Source organism: Schistocerca cancellata, chromosome 5 (genome assembly GCF_023864275.1).
Source record: "Schistocerca cancellata isolate TAMUIC-IGC-003103 chromosome 5, iqSchCanc2.1, whole genome shotgun sequence".
Taxonomy (NCBI): domain Eukaryota; kingdom Metazoa; phylum Arthropoda; class Insecta; order Orthoptera; family Acrididae; genus Schistocerca; species Schistocerca cancellata.
The window spans coordinates 406,040,111-406,056,839 of NC_064630.1; positions in this window are offsets into that span (position 1 = coordinate 406,040,111).

Consider the following 16,729-nt stretch of genomic DNA (forward strand, 5'->3'; position numbering starts at 1 on the left):
GGTAACAGTTAGTGACAATTGTAAAAGCATATCGTAGACCAGGGCTTCCCAAACTTTTCAGCTGGCGGACCCCTTTTTCAGTCGAAAATCCATGGCGGACTTCTCGTCAATCAAGAGCACAGTAACTTTAAATTTCAGAACTAAACCCATGGGAGCTGGAAACTTCTTAATGCACGTGCCATGTTCCCAATTCGTCTAGCATGCAAGAAACAATATCATTAACACACGGCTTTATGAGATTTTCTGCAATGGTATGAGCTTTGTCTGTTTCTGCTACTCGACAACTAACCAAGAAAGAAGCTTTTAATGAATTTTTATTAATTGTTTTTGCATAAGTTTTCATGCAATGCTGAGAAGCAGCTAGTTCAGCACTCTTCCTTTTGAAAAAAATCGATTCTTTAGCCTGGAAATCCGGGTGAGTACCTTCAAAATAACGGTGCAATTTAACTGGAACCATTGAACTGTTCGGAAGGACTCACGCACAAATTATACACTGAGCTTTACCCTCCTTTGTCTCCATAAAGCCCATTTCTAAATAGTTTTCGTTGTACTTGCGCTTCTTGGTTATTCCACTTCCACAGGATATTGCAACCAATGGAGTAATTGCAGCGTTTTCACATAATAAATCCGACAAAGCTCGCTCCGCGCATGCGTAAAAGGTTTTAGCGCATCTAGCGCCGTGAGCCGGCGCACAAACGACCCCCGTATTGTTGCGAAACATTCGATCAGAGAAGCCGCATTCTCCGGCACTTAACAGTGTATTCGTTCTCACTTAGGAACCGCAAAGGCCTAAAGTACACATGTTTTCCACAGGAAAAAAAAGAAATTCAATAATTTTACTCATTATTTTACACGATTTGGTGAAATGTGGCCGCGGACCCCCTAGAAAGAGCCGGCGGACCCCTAAGGCGTCCGCGGACCACACGTTGGGAAGCCTTGTCGTAGACTAATACTGGCCCTACGACTTACGTTAGAAGATAGATTAAGGAAAGACACACCTACGTTTCTAGCATTTTTAGACTTTGAGAAGGCTTTTAACAATGTTGACTGGAATATTTCTGAGGGTGGCCACGGTAAAATACAGGGAGCAAAAGGCTATTTACAATTTGTACAGAAACCAGATGGAAGTTATGAGTCGAGGGGCATGAAAGGGAAGCAGGGATTGAGAAGGGAGTGAGACAGGGATGTAGTTTATCTCTAACGTTATTCAATCTGTATATTGAGCAAGCAGTAAAGTAAATAAAAGAAAAATTTGGAGTAAGAATTAATATCTAAGGAGAAGAAATAAAAACCTTGAGGTTTGGAGATGACATTGTAATTCTGTCAGAGACAGCAGAGGACTTGGAAGTACAGTTGAACGCAATGGACAGTGTCTTGAAAGGAAGATATGAGATAAACACCAACAAAAGCAAAACGGGGATAATGGAATGTAGTCGAATTCATCAGATGGTACTCAGGGAATTACATTACGAAATGCGACACTTAAAGTGGTTGATAAGTTTTGTTATTTGGGGAGCATAATAGCTGATGATGGTCGAAGTAGTGAGGATATAAAATGTAGACTGAAGAACAGAAATTTGCTAGCATCGAGTATAGATTTAAGAGTCAGAGTCATTTCTGAAAGTATTTGTATGCAGTGTAGCCATGTATGGAAGTGAAACATTGACAATAACTAGTTTAGCCAAGATGAGAATAGAAGCTTTCGAAACGTGGTACTACAGAAGAATGCTGAAGATTAGATGGGTAGATCACGTAACTAATGAGGTGGTACTGAATAGAACTGGGACTGGGGAGAAGAGGAATTTGAGGCACAACTTGACTAGAAGAAGGGATCGGTTGGTAGGACGTGGTCTGAGTCATCAAGGAATCACCAGTTTAGTATTGGAGGGCAGCGTGAAGGGTAAAAATCGTAGAGAGAGACCAAGAGATGAATATACTAAGCAGATTCAGAAGGACGTAGGTTGCAATAGTTAGTTGAAGAAGCTTGTACAGGATAGAGTAGCATGGGGGGGGGGGGGGCGGCTTGCATCAAACCAGTCTCTGGACTGAAGACCACAACAACATCATCGTAGACTACAATCCATCTCCATATTCGTGGCACGGGAGAGGTGGTAGGGGAAGCGTAATGAAATGAGCGTTCTAGAATCACCCTTTCTAGAATCACATCAGTATGTCACACAGTAACGGAGTATGAGCTGTTTGGAAAGCTCCAGGCAGATTAAAACGGAACAGTGTTTCGAAGCCGGAATCTTGCTGCTAGCGGGGAACATTCGTGAGGAATGAGGTATCCAGATCCAACTTACGATCCAACCTCACATTCTCGAGTGCCACTACTTTTCTCCCACCTTCCACAGAATATGTCCCGCATATCTTGTCGGATCGGCACTCATGGAAGGAACTATATGACGGGGAAATGGTTCAGCCACAACCTAGGAGATTGTTTGTATAACGAATCTATCACTTCACATAGGAGTGTACCCAGTGAGGCTGTGTTACAAAGCTACACTCCTGGAAATTGAAATAAGAACACCGTGAATTCATTGTCCCAGGAAGGGGAAACTTTATTGACACATTCCTGGGGTCAGATACATCACATGATCACACTGACAGAACCACAGGCACGTAGACACAGGCAACAGAGCATGCACAATGTCGGCACTAGTACAGTGTATATCCACCTTTCGCAGCAATGCAGGCTGCTATTCTCCCATGGAGACGATCGTAGAGATGCTGGATGTAGTCCTGTGGAACGGCTTGCCATGCCATTTCCACCTGGCGCCTCAGTTGGACCAGCGTTCGTGCTGGACGTGCAGACCGCGTGAGACGTCGCTTCACCCAGTCCCAAACATGCTCAATGGGGGACAGATCCGGAGATCTTGCTGGCCAGGGTAGTTGACTTACACCTTCTAGAGCACGTTGGGTGGCACGGGATACATGCGGACGTGCATTGTCCTGTTGGAACAGCAAGTTCCCTTGCCGGTCTAGGAATGGTAGAACGATGGGTTCGATGACGGTTTGGATGTACCGTGCACTATTCAGTGTCCCCTCGACGATCACCAGTGGTGTACGGCCAGTGTAGGAGATCGCTCCCCACACCATGATGCCGGGTGTTGGCCCTGTGTGCCTCGGTCGTATGCAGTACTGATTGTGGCGCTCACCTGCACGGCGCCAAACACGCATACGACCATCATTGGCACCAAGGCAGAAGCGACTTTCATCGCTGAAGACAACACGTCTCCATTCGTCCCTACATTCACGCCTGTCGCGACACCACTGGAGGCGGGCTGCACGATGTTGGGGCGTGAGCGGAAGACGGCCTAACGGTGTGCGGGACCGTAGCCCAGCTTCATGGAGACGGTTGCGAATGGTCCTCGCCGATACCCCAGGAGCAACAGTGTCCCTAATTTGCTGGGAAGTGGCGGTGCGGTCCCCTACGGCACTGCGTAGGATCCTACGGTCTTGGCGTGCATCCGTGCGTCGCTGCGGTCCGGTCCCAGGTCGACGGGCACGTGCACCTTCCGCCGACCACTGGCGACAACATCGATGTACTGTGGAGACCTCACGCCCCACGTGTTGAGCAATTCGGCGGTACGTCCACCCGGCCTCCCGCATGCCCACTATACGCCCTCGCTCAAAGTCCGTCAACTGCACGTACGGTTCACGTCCACGCTGTCGCGGCATGCTACCAGTGTTAAAGACTGCGATGGAGCTCCGTATGCCACGGCAAACTGGCTGACACTGACGGCGGCGGTGCACAAATGCTGCGCAGCTAGCGTCATTCGACGGCCAACACCGCGGTTCCTGGTGTGTCCGCTGTGCCGTGCGTGTGATCATTGCTTGTACAGCCCTCTCGCAGTGTCCGGAGCAAGTATGGTGGGTCTGACACACCGGTGTCAATGTGTTCTTTTTTCCATTTCCAGGAGTGTATATTGGTTAGCTCAGACGGTAAGAGCACTGCGTGGGTAAGACACGGTTCAAGATTCGAATCCCGGTGTCGCACAGTGGTTTTAACCAGGCAGTAGATTTCATAGCATCTCACACTCCGTTGCTAATTGATTCACTGTGGAAATAGGAAGAAATTCCAGGGTCACGCCCCATCTGTGGTGACTGTTAACGGATAGCAGATTTTGCGCAGTTTCCGCCCTGCTCAGTGAGGTGGTATTTCCGTCCCTGCATGCTCATTGCGATACCTTGCGGCGGCCTGAGGTGATTAAGAGACGCCGTGCAGCGACCTCGTCGCAGACGCGCCGTAAAATTGTCGCGTCGAGGTCGCTGCGACGCTTCCGCGGAACGGAGACGTGGATGGAAGGCACCACCTCACCTCGCAAGGTCGCTTCATGCTGGCCGGTTAGGGAAGACGGCGTCACCGACAAATGTAGGAGTCTTCACACTTGCCCGAACGTCGACAAAGCCCAACTTGTTTAGCCTGACACCGCACGTTGAAAGTCAACAAATAAGATATCACCTGTGATGCAAAGCGTCGGAATATAGTGCACGGACCAAGGAACCAGCTAAGAGAAAGTTTATTAATAGCAAAATAAAATTGTTCTTGAGAAAGTTTGTATGGTAAACTGCTGAAAAGTTTACAGTAATCTGCCTTACTCTTTAGTGAGACTAACTTTGGCACAGAAGGGCGTGAAATATGCAATTATAAAATTTTTTAACAACATACTCATGGAAATAAAATGTATGAAATGTAACCCAAGTCTTTTCAAACAAATGTTGCGCGCCCGCATCTCGTGGTCGTGCGGTAGCGTTCTCGCTTCCCACGCCCGGGTTCCCGGGTTCGATTCCCGGCGGGGTCAGGGATTTTCTCTGCCTCGTGATGGCTGGGTGTTGTGTGATGTCCTGAGGTTAGTTAGGTTTAGGTAGTTCTAAGTTCTAGGGGACTGATGACCATAGATGTTAAGTCCCATAGTGTTCAGAGCCATTTGAACCATTTTTTGAAATGTTGCGCCCCAGAAGGAACCGGTAACATTCAGGAATATGACAAAGAAAGTTTAGTAAATATGAGCTCTAAAATGCTTACCTTAAGGGCTACGAGAACTTGTTTAGTAGAAGAGAAATGTTTCACAGTAAGAAGATGAACAACTGCCCATAGTTCTTAAGATATGAACTTGAAAGCCCACATTCACTGGACGTTTTTCCTTGCTTTCGTTCATACTACTACTTCTCAAAATATGGAAAGCGAAAACCTTGCAGTAGAAGTACTCACAGCTCTTAAGGCATACATTTTACAGCCCATGTTTACTAGACTATAAATATATTTTTTCTGCTGACACATACCAAATCACATCGTAACGTTTATCGTGAATATGATCTCTGGAACTAACTAACTAACTGGAAAGAGCCTCATCCAAACGTTTCAAAAACCTATCAGTATTTATTGCTCGAGATAATGTGCGCTTACAAACTCATCAAACAACATTTAGAAGACAAATCTTTCGCACGGGTAGGACTAATAGTAAGTATGTACGGACATACGGCGTGTCTGGCGTAGCGGTAATTCATTATTTATACAAGTCTTCTTCGTTAATCAGTCTACCTATTACTGAAAACCGTAACAAAATTCCTACAGAAGTTCCCGAGATGAGCGTTCGCATACAGACAGAAAAACGCGGCTGGAGTCTTTGATTTACAATATGTAGTGATATATAGAGCATTTTTACCTGAAGCATTGTGTGCCTTTTCTCTTTCTTTCTAACTACTGAACTATACGAGTATATATTTCTCCTTTACTTTTTCACCATTGGAAAAATAGCTTATTTAACGAAAATTGATTCAGCAGTTTATGTTCTTCTTTATGCGCAGGGTGTGCTTTTTATTTGTCCAGGTAAGTTAAAACCTTAATGATTTTTCGCTTACGGATCTCTAGCTTCTTTTGTGGAAGAACAGTCACTGCAAAAATATCCAAGTCCCCGTGAAACCTCTGCGAAATGCCACGAAAAAAAAAAAAAAAAAACAGAAACAAATAAAGACTAATAAGACAGAAAAATCAACTACTATAAAATGAATGAGCTCAGCGAGAATGGGTTAATTGTGATGACTTCTTACACACTGGCTTAAAGGGTAACTTAACCCTTCCGATGATGTGAGTCCTTTTGAAGCCACCACATTTCGTGGCATATGCACAGTAGCTACATTTGTAGCTGCGCTTTATATTTCCAGTAGATGCTACCCTTTAGCTGCTGCAGCTTCAACTACTTTATTTGTTTCGTATCTTAAAAGTTAGACGAGCAAACGTAGGAACCATTTTTGTACGCGGTGCACGATTGTCTTAGTTTCTAAACTGTGATTGAATTTGTCTCTATAAGGCGAGTACAGAAAACTGTCCTGTTGAAATTTATACTCTGTATTGCGATAATAATTAAATTTATGTACTTATTTTCATAACTTTTATGGTGGCTCCTTTTGAAACCAGTGCGGCTCTAAGGGCAATGTCCGCAGCTCGTGGTCGTGCGGTAGCGTTCTCGGTTTCCGCTCCCGGGTTCCCGGGTTCGATTCCCGGCGGGGTTAGGGATTTTCTCTGCCTCGTGATGACTGGGTGTTGTGTGATGTCCTTAGTTAGGTTTAAGTGGTTCTAAGTTCTAGGGGACTGATGACCATAGATGTTAAGTCCCATAGTGCTCAGAGCCATTTGAACCATTTGAATCTAAGGGCAACATGAGCAACTGTGACAGGTCGTTGTGCATGCATTTCACACAATGTACTCTCGCAGAACAACGGAAGAGGAAAGTCTGACGCACGTTTTGAAAAGGATTTCTTTCGATGCCGACTCATACTGACAGTAGTAGCGGAGATGATGTGTTAGCGAAGAGAGTGATCACGATTTCCAAACCGAAATATCAATATAGTCTTGCATTATTTCATGGAGTGAGAGCAAAGAACCAATAGCAAAAAAAAAGTAAAACTGTTGTTCCAGTATAAATACATACAACAGAAGAAAAGCATCTACCAATACATGGCACCTCAAGGCGCTGTGTACACTGTAGCACAAAGAAGGAACATCACAGTAGCAGAGGGGAGTGTGCTCTCTGTCAAGTAACCCTACGCCTAATTGGAGAAAATAACTGCATTTTTTACCGAGCGAGGTGGCGCAGTGGTTAGCACACTGGACTCGCATTCGCGAAGACGACGGTTCAAACTCGCGTACGGCCATCCTGATTTAGGTTTTCCGTGATTTCCCTAAATTGCTTCAGGCAAATGCCCGGATGGTACCTTTGAAAGGGCACGGCCGACTTCTTTCCCTAATCCAATGAGACCGATGACCTCACTGTTCAGTCTGTTTCCCCAAACAACCCAACCCCCCAACTGCATTTTATATTATAACCAAAAGTAACGGCATTTCATCCACAGTGGCTCCATTTGAAATGACCATGTATGTTTCCAATTAATGTATGTAAAACTAGTTTTTCACATTGTTCCGTCTCAGTGTGTGTCTAATAATATAATAAAAATAAGAACATTCAAAAGATTTAATTTTTAATATTTCGAGTCTCAAACAACAGAACCCTTATTGTCAAAAAGTACAGTTGAGCATCGACATTGAAGATGTACTCACGTGACGCCATACTATGCAGGAAGGTACGCTACTGGCCATTAAAATTGTTACACCAAGTAGAAATGCAGATGATAAACGGATATTCATTGGACAAATATACTATACTAGAACTGACATGTGATTACATTTTCACGCAATTGGGTGCATAGACCCTGAGAAATCAGTACCCAGAACAACCACCTCTGGCCGTAATAACGGCCTTGATACGCCAGAGCATTGAGTCAAACAGAGCTTGCATGGCGTGTACAGGTACAGCTGCCCATACAGCTTCAACACGATACCACAGTTCATCAAGAGTAGTGACGGGCGTATTGTGACGAGCCAGTTGCTCGGCCACCATTTACCAGAAGTTTTCAATTGGTGAGAGATCTGGAGAATGTGCTGGCCAGGGCAGCAGTCGAACATTTTCTGTATCCAGAAAGGCTCGTACAGGACCTGCAACATGCGGTCGTGCATTATCCTGCTGAATTGTAGGGTTTCGCAGGGATCGAAAGAAGGGTAGAGCCACGGGTCTTATCACATCTGAAATGTAACGTCCACTGTTCAAAGTGGCGTCAATGCGAACAAGAGGTGACCGAGACGTGTAACCAATGGCACCCCATACCATCACGCCGGGTGATACGACAGTATGGCGATGACGAATACACGCTTCCACGTGCGTTCATCGCGATGTCGCCAAACACGGATGCGACTATCATGATGCTGGATTCAACCGAAGAAATGACGTTTTGCCATTCGTGCACCCAGGTTCGTCTTTAAGTACACCATCGCAGGCGCTCCTGTCTGTGATCCAGCGTCGAGGGTAACCGCAGCCATGGTCTCCGACCTGATAGTCAATGCTGCTGCAAACGTCGTCGAACTGTTCGTGCAGATGGTTGTTGTCTTGCAAACGTCCCCATCTGTTGAATGAGGGATCGAGACGTGGCTGCACGATCCGTTACAGCCATGCGGATAAGATACCTGTCATCTCGACTGCTAGTCATAAGAGGCCGTTTGGATCCAGCACGGCGTTCCGTATTACCCTCCTGAACCCACCGAGTCCATATTCTGCTAACAGTCATTGGATCTCGACCAACGCGAGCAGCAATGTCGCGATACGATAAACCGCAATCGCGATAGGCTACAATCCGACCTTTATCAAAGTCGGAAACGTGATGGTACGCATTTCTCCTCCTTACACGAAGCATCACAACTTTTCACGAGGCAACGCCGGTCAACTGCTGTTTGTGTATGAGAAATCGGTTGGAAACTTTCCTCATGTCTGAATAGCTAATCATTTGCATATCACAACATCTTCTTCCTGTCGGTTAAATTTCGCGTCTGTGGCACGTCATCTTCGTGGTGTAGCAATTTTAATGGCCAGTAGTGTGTTTTGACGTTATGAGGATGGGAGACTACCGAAATGCTTCAATTATAAATTTACTTTATGGTCGCAGGCCTATGTCAACTTCCCTCGTTGGCAGATGACGATACCTTAGTCTTTCCAGCCCCCACCCACATCTTCCCTCACCCTGCAACGCCAACGTGAAAATCAAAGTCGAAACAATCTCCCGAGAAACTTTGACGTTGACGCCCCTGTCCATTCAGTTCCTTTGACGCTATGTGTGATGCGAATTTCGCGTTTCGAAACGCTTTTACGCGCTGTTCCGCCAAGTGCGTATCGACCCTCACAGTCGCAGTGGAGGTCCGACCTGGCCGTCTTTCCCGTGTAGTTTGGAGGCGCGGCGTCGGCGGCACGGAGAGACGGACGCATCAGCGACGCTCGCAAGCCGCCGCCCGGGAAATGCACCGGCGCCCCGGCACCAGCCAGGAAACGGCTTGCGTTAAGTTCGGCCCATTACGTCACTAAATGGCCCGGCGGACGGCGCCGGCGACGGACACTCGGGCTGCGACCGGCGATACCGGATCCCATTAGCAGGCGACGCCGGCCTGATACCGTTAACTAGGCGCACCGCGCAGAGCCGAGCCGAGCCGAGCCGAGCCGGCCGCCCTCATTGTAAGCGGCGGCTATTAACGCCCCAGCCAACCACGGAGCCTTTCTCGCCGCGTACGGGTACATGCACGTACTTTCATTACAGCTCGGCTGAAAAAGAAACCTCTGATTGATCCATATACAAAGATGCAATTTGAAAACGGTTTTCCATAACTCCCAACTAACTGTGAGCTACGAGGGCGTTCAATAAGTAATGCAACTCGTTTTCCTACTTCAATTTGTGTTGAAAAAATACGGAACTTGTTGTGGAACATCCAGGAATAAAGTTCCGATAGGTCGCGGCCCTATACGTAGCGTTCAAAGTGGTGTCTGTAACGGAGGTGCGTGCCAAGCACAGAGACGACGCTGAGTTTCTTTTGGCGGAAAACCAGAGCATCACAGATATCCATAGGCCCTTGCAGAATGTCTACGGACCTGGCTGTGAACAAAAGCACGATGAATCGTTGGGCGAAGTGTCTGTCATCATCGCAACAACGTCGCGCAAACCCGTCATATGCCGGCTGCGCACAGCTGTGCCCCCTTCTACGATGTGGCGAGCGGAGTGGCCGCGCGGTTTGAGGCGCCATGTCACGGATTCCGCGGCCCCTCCCGCCGGAGGTTCGAGTTCTTCCTCGGGCTTGTGTGTGTGTGTGTGTGTGTGTGTGTGTGTGTGTGTGTGTGTGTGTGTGTGTGTTGTTCTTACCATAAGTTAGGTTAATTTAGTTTAAGTAGTGTGTAAGTCTACGGAACCGATGATCTCAGCAGAACCTTAGGAATTCACACACATTTGAACATTCTATGTTGTAACGTGCGGACACTCTCATTCGAGATGATCGACGGATGACACTCTAACATCTCGCTGCTTAACTGGACGTCTCTACTTATTATAGTGCTGACACACTCGTCCACCAGTTGGCGTACTCAAGGGTGTGTGCCCGCTGGTTTCCTCGCCGCCAAACGGAAGATCACAAAAAGCAATGAGGGACCATCTTTGCGAAATTGCTTTCGCGTTACGACGCTGACCGTGCCAATTTTTTGTCGAATATCGTCACAAGCTATGAAACAGTGGTTCATCTGAATGGTTCAAATGGCTCTGAGCACTATGGGACTTAACTTCTGAGGTCATCAGTCCCCTAGAACTTAGAACTACTTAACCCTAACTAACCTAAGGACATCACAAACATCCATGCCCGAGGCAGGATTCGAACCTGCGACCGTAGCGGTCGCGCGGTCCAGACTGTAGCGCCTAGAACTGCTCGGCCACTCCGGCCGGCTGGTTCATCTATTCGAACAGGAAACAAACCGGCAGTTTATGGAGTGGCGCCACAACACCACTCCTCCGAAGCAAAAGCTCAAAGCCGGTAAAGTCTCTGCGACAGCCTTCTAAGACTCTGAAGGGGTTGTTCTGTTTGATGTCCTCCCTCCCGGTGCAACGATCAACACTGAAGTGTACTGTCCTACCCTCAGGAAACTGAAGAAACGACTTCTGCGCATCAGCCGCCACAAAAATATAAACCAGCTTCTCATTCCCCATGACAACATAAAGCCTCATAGAAGTATGCGCACCCGAGAGGAGTTCGCAAAACTTCATTAGGCTGTTCTTCCTCATCCATATTACAGCCCGGATCTCGCACGTTCAGACGTCCATCTGTTTGCCGCATGACCGATCCGCTCTACGCGAAGCAATACGTGGATGACGGGGAGGTTACTGATGCAGCTAAACATTGGCTCCAACGTCGTGCAGGCGTACAGGCCCTCCCAGTAAGGTGAATGTACTGGAAGATAGAATTATGTAGCCAAAAGAGTAGGCAATAATATGGCGTATTAGAATCCTGAATAAAAACAACCGGGTTTAAAAAAATATGTATTGAATTACTTACTGAACACTCCTCGTCCTCTAGCCGACGCAACATTTTCACACAAAATTCCCCAAGCACAATCTTATCTGCATCACTAACGTGTTGCACCATTGTGTAAATCTCTGTGCAGTACTCGCCAAACAGTCTTTTGTGGAATGCCATTCTCGCGAGACGCAAGTCGCGTCATTTTTGTGGACTGCAGGCAGAGGTCTCCCTAACCTGTTCGACGTAACCATCAACACGCGGGCGACCCTGTGATTTATCATGACGCTGTGAACAGCCCGTCTCCACAAAGTCCTTGCGCCAAGGGTAAGTTTCAGGCCTGCTTGGAGGTTGTTCAGCGCATCTGGCGCGAAATTTACGTCGAACAACTATAGCAGAGTTCGTTGCGTGAAACCAAAACACACAGCGAACACGCTCCGCACCAGTGAAAGAGGCTATTTCAGCCGTGTGCTACGCTGGCGCTCCTGGTGGCGCTGGAGCAGTGATGCACTACATGAATCAAATCTTGAGGTTGTTTCCTACGAAATGACTCATCTACCGATTCTGTTAGTTGCCTCAATACATTTGACTCACCCTGTATGTTCCGAACAGATGGCTAAACCACAAGATTGAGGCTCAAGGTCGGGTACACGTATCTGGAGAGCGGGGAACGATGGACTTGGCAGTATATAAGCTTTTCCGCTGGATACTAAGTGTTTCGAGGAGCGCTGTTCAGTTATAGCCGCGGCCCCAGAAGACATCGCTGTGGAACCAGAAGGCTTCTGCTTCTGTCGCAAAACGTTCTCTCGCCAGAACTGAGCTCCCACACACAGCACCGCTGTAAAACATTTAACAATTTTATAGCGGTACTTTGAACGTCTTTTTTTCTGGACATTACGAGAGCATGAGGATAGGGCGCAGAATTCGCGGCCAAGTGAGAGGCGAGCGAGCCGGAGTCGGAGGGCGGGCGCTATCTGGAGGCGAGGCGAGGCACAGGAAGGAAGCGACGCGCCGCGCGCGGCCGCTATCTGGCGCGGCCAGCCACCACCAGCCGGCCCACACAAAAACGACGGCGGAGCCGCTGCTGGCCATGCAAATGGAGGCGCCACACTCCCTGCTGCGTTTCTTGCGCCAGAGCCCAGCCTAGGCGCGAAGGGGAAGCGGAAGGGGGCTCCGCCAACGCTGCCAACCCGTCTCTCTTCCTCAACATCTGTCGCTGTCTCATTTGTCGGAGATATTTTTAACCGCTGATGTCGCCTGTAAAGTGGAATCGTCATCTCTACAGTATAGACAGCTAACGTCTTAGATCGGATCGGTCGGTGTTAACAAGCAACCACACGTACGAAGAACAACAAAAAATGGCGCTGAGCACTATGGGACTTAACATCTATGGTCATCAGTCCCCTAGAACTTAGAACTACTTAAACCTAACTAACCTAAGGACATCACACAACACCCAGTCATCACGAGGCAGAGAAAATCCCTGACCCCGCCGGGAATCGAACCCGGGAACCCGGGCGTGGGAAGCGAGAACGCTACCGCACGACCACGAGCTGCGGACGAAGAACAACACCAAACAAGTGAAAACTTAAGCGCCGCCGCTGTGGCCGAGGGGTTCTAGGCACTGCAGGTTCGAATCCTGCCTCGGCCATGGATCCGTGTGATGCCCTTGGGTTAGTTAGGTTTAAGTAGTTCTAAGTCTAGGGGACTGATGACCTCAGATGTTAAGTCCCATAGTGCTTAGACCCATTTGAACCATTTTGTAAACTTCAGCGCAAATATACACTGATGTGATCGTGTCGGACCTGCTTTTTCCCTGCGTAGTCAAGCAACTCGACGTGGCATGAACTTCACAAGTCGTTGGAAATCCTCTGCAGAAACATTGAGCCATACCGCTTCCAGAGCCATACCTAACTGGGAAAGGATTGCAGGTTCTGGATTTTGTACACGAACTGACCTCTCGATTATCTCCCATGTGGAGCGATATGTGTGGCCAAATCATTCGCTCGAACTGTCGAGAATGTTCTTTAAACCAGTCGCGAGCAACTGTGGCCCATTATTGTCTGGGAACAGGAAGTCCATGAATGGCTGCAAATGGTCTCAGAGTAGCCGAACGTACCTGTTTCCAATCAATGATTGGTTCAGGAGGACCAGAGGAACCATTCTAATCCATGTAAACACTCGCTCGAACTGTCCAGAATGTTGTTCAAACCAGTCGCGAGCAACTGTGGCACATTATTGTCTGGGAACAGGAAGTCCATGAATGGCTGCAAATGGTCTCAGAGTAGCCGAACGTACCTGTTTCCAATCAATGATTGGTTCAAGTGGACCAGAGGAACCATTCTAATTCATGTAAACACTACCCACACCATTACTGAGCCTTAGTGCTTTGTTGACGGGTCCGTGGCTTCGTGGGGTCTGAGCCACAATCGAACAATACCATCAGCTATTAACCATTGAAATCTGGACTCATCTGACCAGGCCACGCTTTTCCTGTTGTCTACTGTACAACCGATATGGTCACAAGCCCAGGAGACTCTCTCCAGGCGATGCCGTGCTGTTAGCGAAGACACTCGCATCAGTCGTCTGTTGCCCAACTGCTGCACTGTGCTAACGAGTACGTTCGCTGCACTTCCCACACTGATTTCTGTGGTTATTTCACGCAGCGATGATTGCCCGTTAGCACTGACAATTCTGCACAAGTGTCGCTGCTCTCGGTCGTTAAGTGAAGGCTGTCGCCACTGCGTTGTCAGTGGTGAGAGGTAATGCCTGAAATGTAACATTCTCGGCACGCTCTTGACACAGTGGATCTCGGAATACTGAATCCGCTATTTCCGAAATGCACTGTCCCACGAGTCTAGCTGCAATACCGTTCCTTTTTCAAGTATGTCACTTCCCGTTGTACTGTCACAATCACGTAGGTAATTTTTTCTTATGAATCACCCGAGTATAAATGAGAGCTCCGACAACGCTCTGCACTTTTACCTATATCTTGTGTACACGATACTACCGCCACCTGTATACCTGCATACCGCTATTCCGTAACTTTGTCACCTCAATGTAGTATACACGCAATAACATCGCAGTCAGTGGTGAAAATATTAGAAAGTATAATCCAGGAAAGAGTCAAAGACCAACTGGAAAAGCATAACATCATGAGACCAGAGGAGTTTGAAGAGTTTGAATTTGAGTCAAAACTGTCCTCAGACCAACAACTTCACCTGAACATGCAACATATGCACGGGATGGACAAAAATACTGAATCACCGCGACAAGTGTATTCTTGAATGTGAATGCTCTACTAGCCAAGGCTGCAGACTGTTTTGTTGTATTTACTCTTCAAGGCCATATTACTGTCGAGGATTATGTGACCATCTTGACTGATGAGATCCATTTCATGGTACCATACTTGTTTGCCAATGGCTATGCTGCTTTCCATGTTGCAATTACATCATCAGTAATTCGTCGTAGGGGTATGGGGGTTGAAGTTTCGGATCTTGAGACCTAGAGTGCCAACTTCCATGGATTAATCTCTTATTTCTCCGCGATGTTTTATCAAGAGAACGTATGTCACACTTTATGGTGATCGTATGGAGACGTTGCACTTGCCAGCTGCCTTGGTGATGTTCAGGAAGATCAGGTTATGTGTCGTCTTAGGGCTTCAGCTTCTCCCTCACCAATCTTTGATAACCAACATTTGTGGGCGAACGAAAATACTCATGGTATTATTCAGAACAGATAACACAAGCAGCTTGAGTAAGCCCATTTTTCTTGCGCAACATCTTACAGGTGTTCTCAACGAAGACTTCATTCAGAACACTTGTCCAAACTGTATACAGAATGCAGCCTGGCAAATAAGAGGAAGCATGGTGGGTATAAGGGCAACTGCGAATACATTTCATGGATTTCGTACCGGCTGTAATAGCTGCATGCGTGCCTGCCCGAAGGGACATTGCATCTTACTTCTGAACAACACAGGCACTGCAATATCGCAACGTGTGTGTTATGAGTTTCTCACTTGGAAACATCCTAAAATTTTCTCTCGTTAATAACTAAAAAACATAGGATTTTTGGTCGTATGCTTATAAGAACTTTTGATTTTGGTATGATGAATCCGTCCCGTAAGTTCGTGAAAGAAAATATATAACATAACTTTTTTCCAAATTTATTATTTTAATTAGCAACGGAGTTAAAACACTGTCTTTGCGGGCAAACGGCTATCCGTGAAACAGCGATAATCATGCAGCTGCTGCATTTACCTCTTTCGCTTTACAGGGAAAGTGTCTTGATAGAAGATTATCGGAAGAGTATCATGTGCTGTCGAGAGGAAAACTACAATAGCATTTCTCAGAAATGAAACACGTACGTCATTCCTGATAACAAACACCTGGGAGACTGTCAGTACAGAACAGGTGGATTACAGGGTACGTGCAGCCTACAAAACTTGCAGAACTAGCGCTCATGGAAGAAAGAATACTACGGAGAAACGGCCTAGTCACAGACTAAACGGATAGTTTGCAGAATGAATTTTCATTCAGTGTTATCCAAAAAAGAAATGCATGCAGAGGCGTTTGATATTCAGTGGGTCTTATTCTGAAGGCGATTACCACTAACTGATCATATATAACACATTCAGAATTTGCAGCATTATTCTCGGGTGTTTTGTAGCGCACATCATACACTGCACTTTTAGTGTAGCAGATATGCTGCATCTGGTGGCATAAACTGTGGTTTCCAAAATCGGTGCTGAATTACATGAAATAAATTACTCCGCCTAGCAACTCTCTAGTTAAACTTAAGTACACAAACTGATTACATTACAAAGCCACTATTTACGCTATTATCTCTCATAGAAGAAAAAAACAAAGCTATCAAACTGATATAATTACAAGCTTTGATGCTATCGTTACAGAACGACCACAGGTAGTCGAGAAACGAAAAGTAACGGTTGTCGGTGTCAACGATCGACCTAAACGAGGCGGTAGTCGAACAGTTTACTGGCACGACATCTGAACCTCACTTCAAATCCTTTCCCTTGTGTATCTAAAACACATCAGCTTGCGATGCAGTAGGACTTTCACTGGTTTCATTCAATACAGTACTTGCCGCAACATTTGGTTACTGTTACGCGCCGTGTTATCGCTTGGGCGTTATCTGAATTTACAGTTTTCTGTTAATTGGATATGAAGTGCATGCCACTCATAACGTGATAATGCCCGCTTCCTTCACTTATCAAGCCAAAACTCCTCCACAATTTCCAATGAAAAGATCGTACTCTTGGACTTAAACGACAATGTCAATAAGGCAGTCATGAGAAAGGAGATCCCAAACGTGTTATCTATTAATACTTTCCTT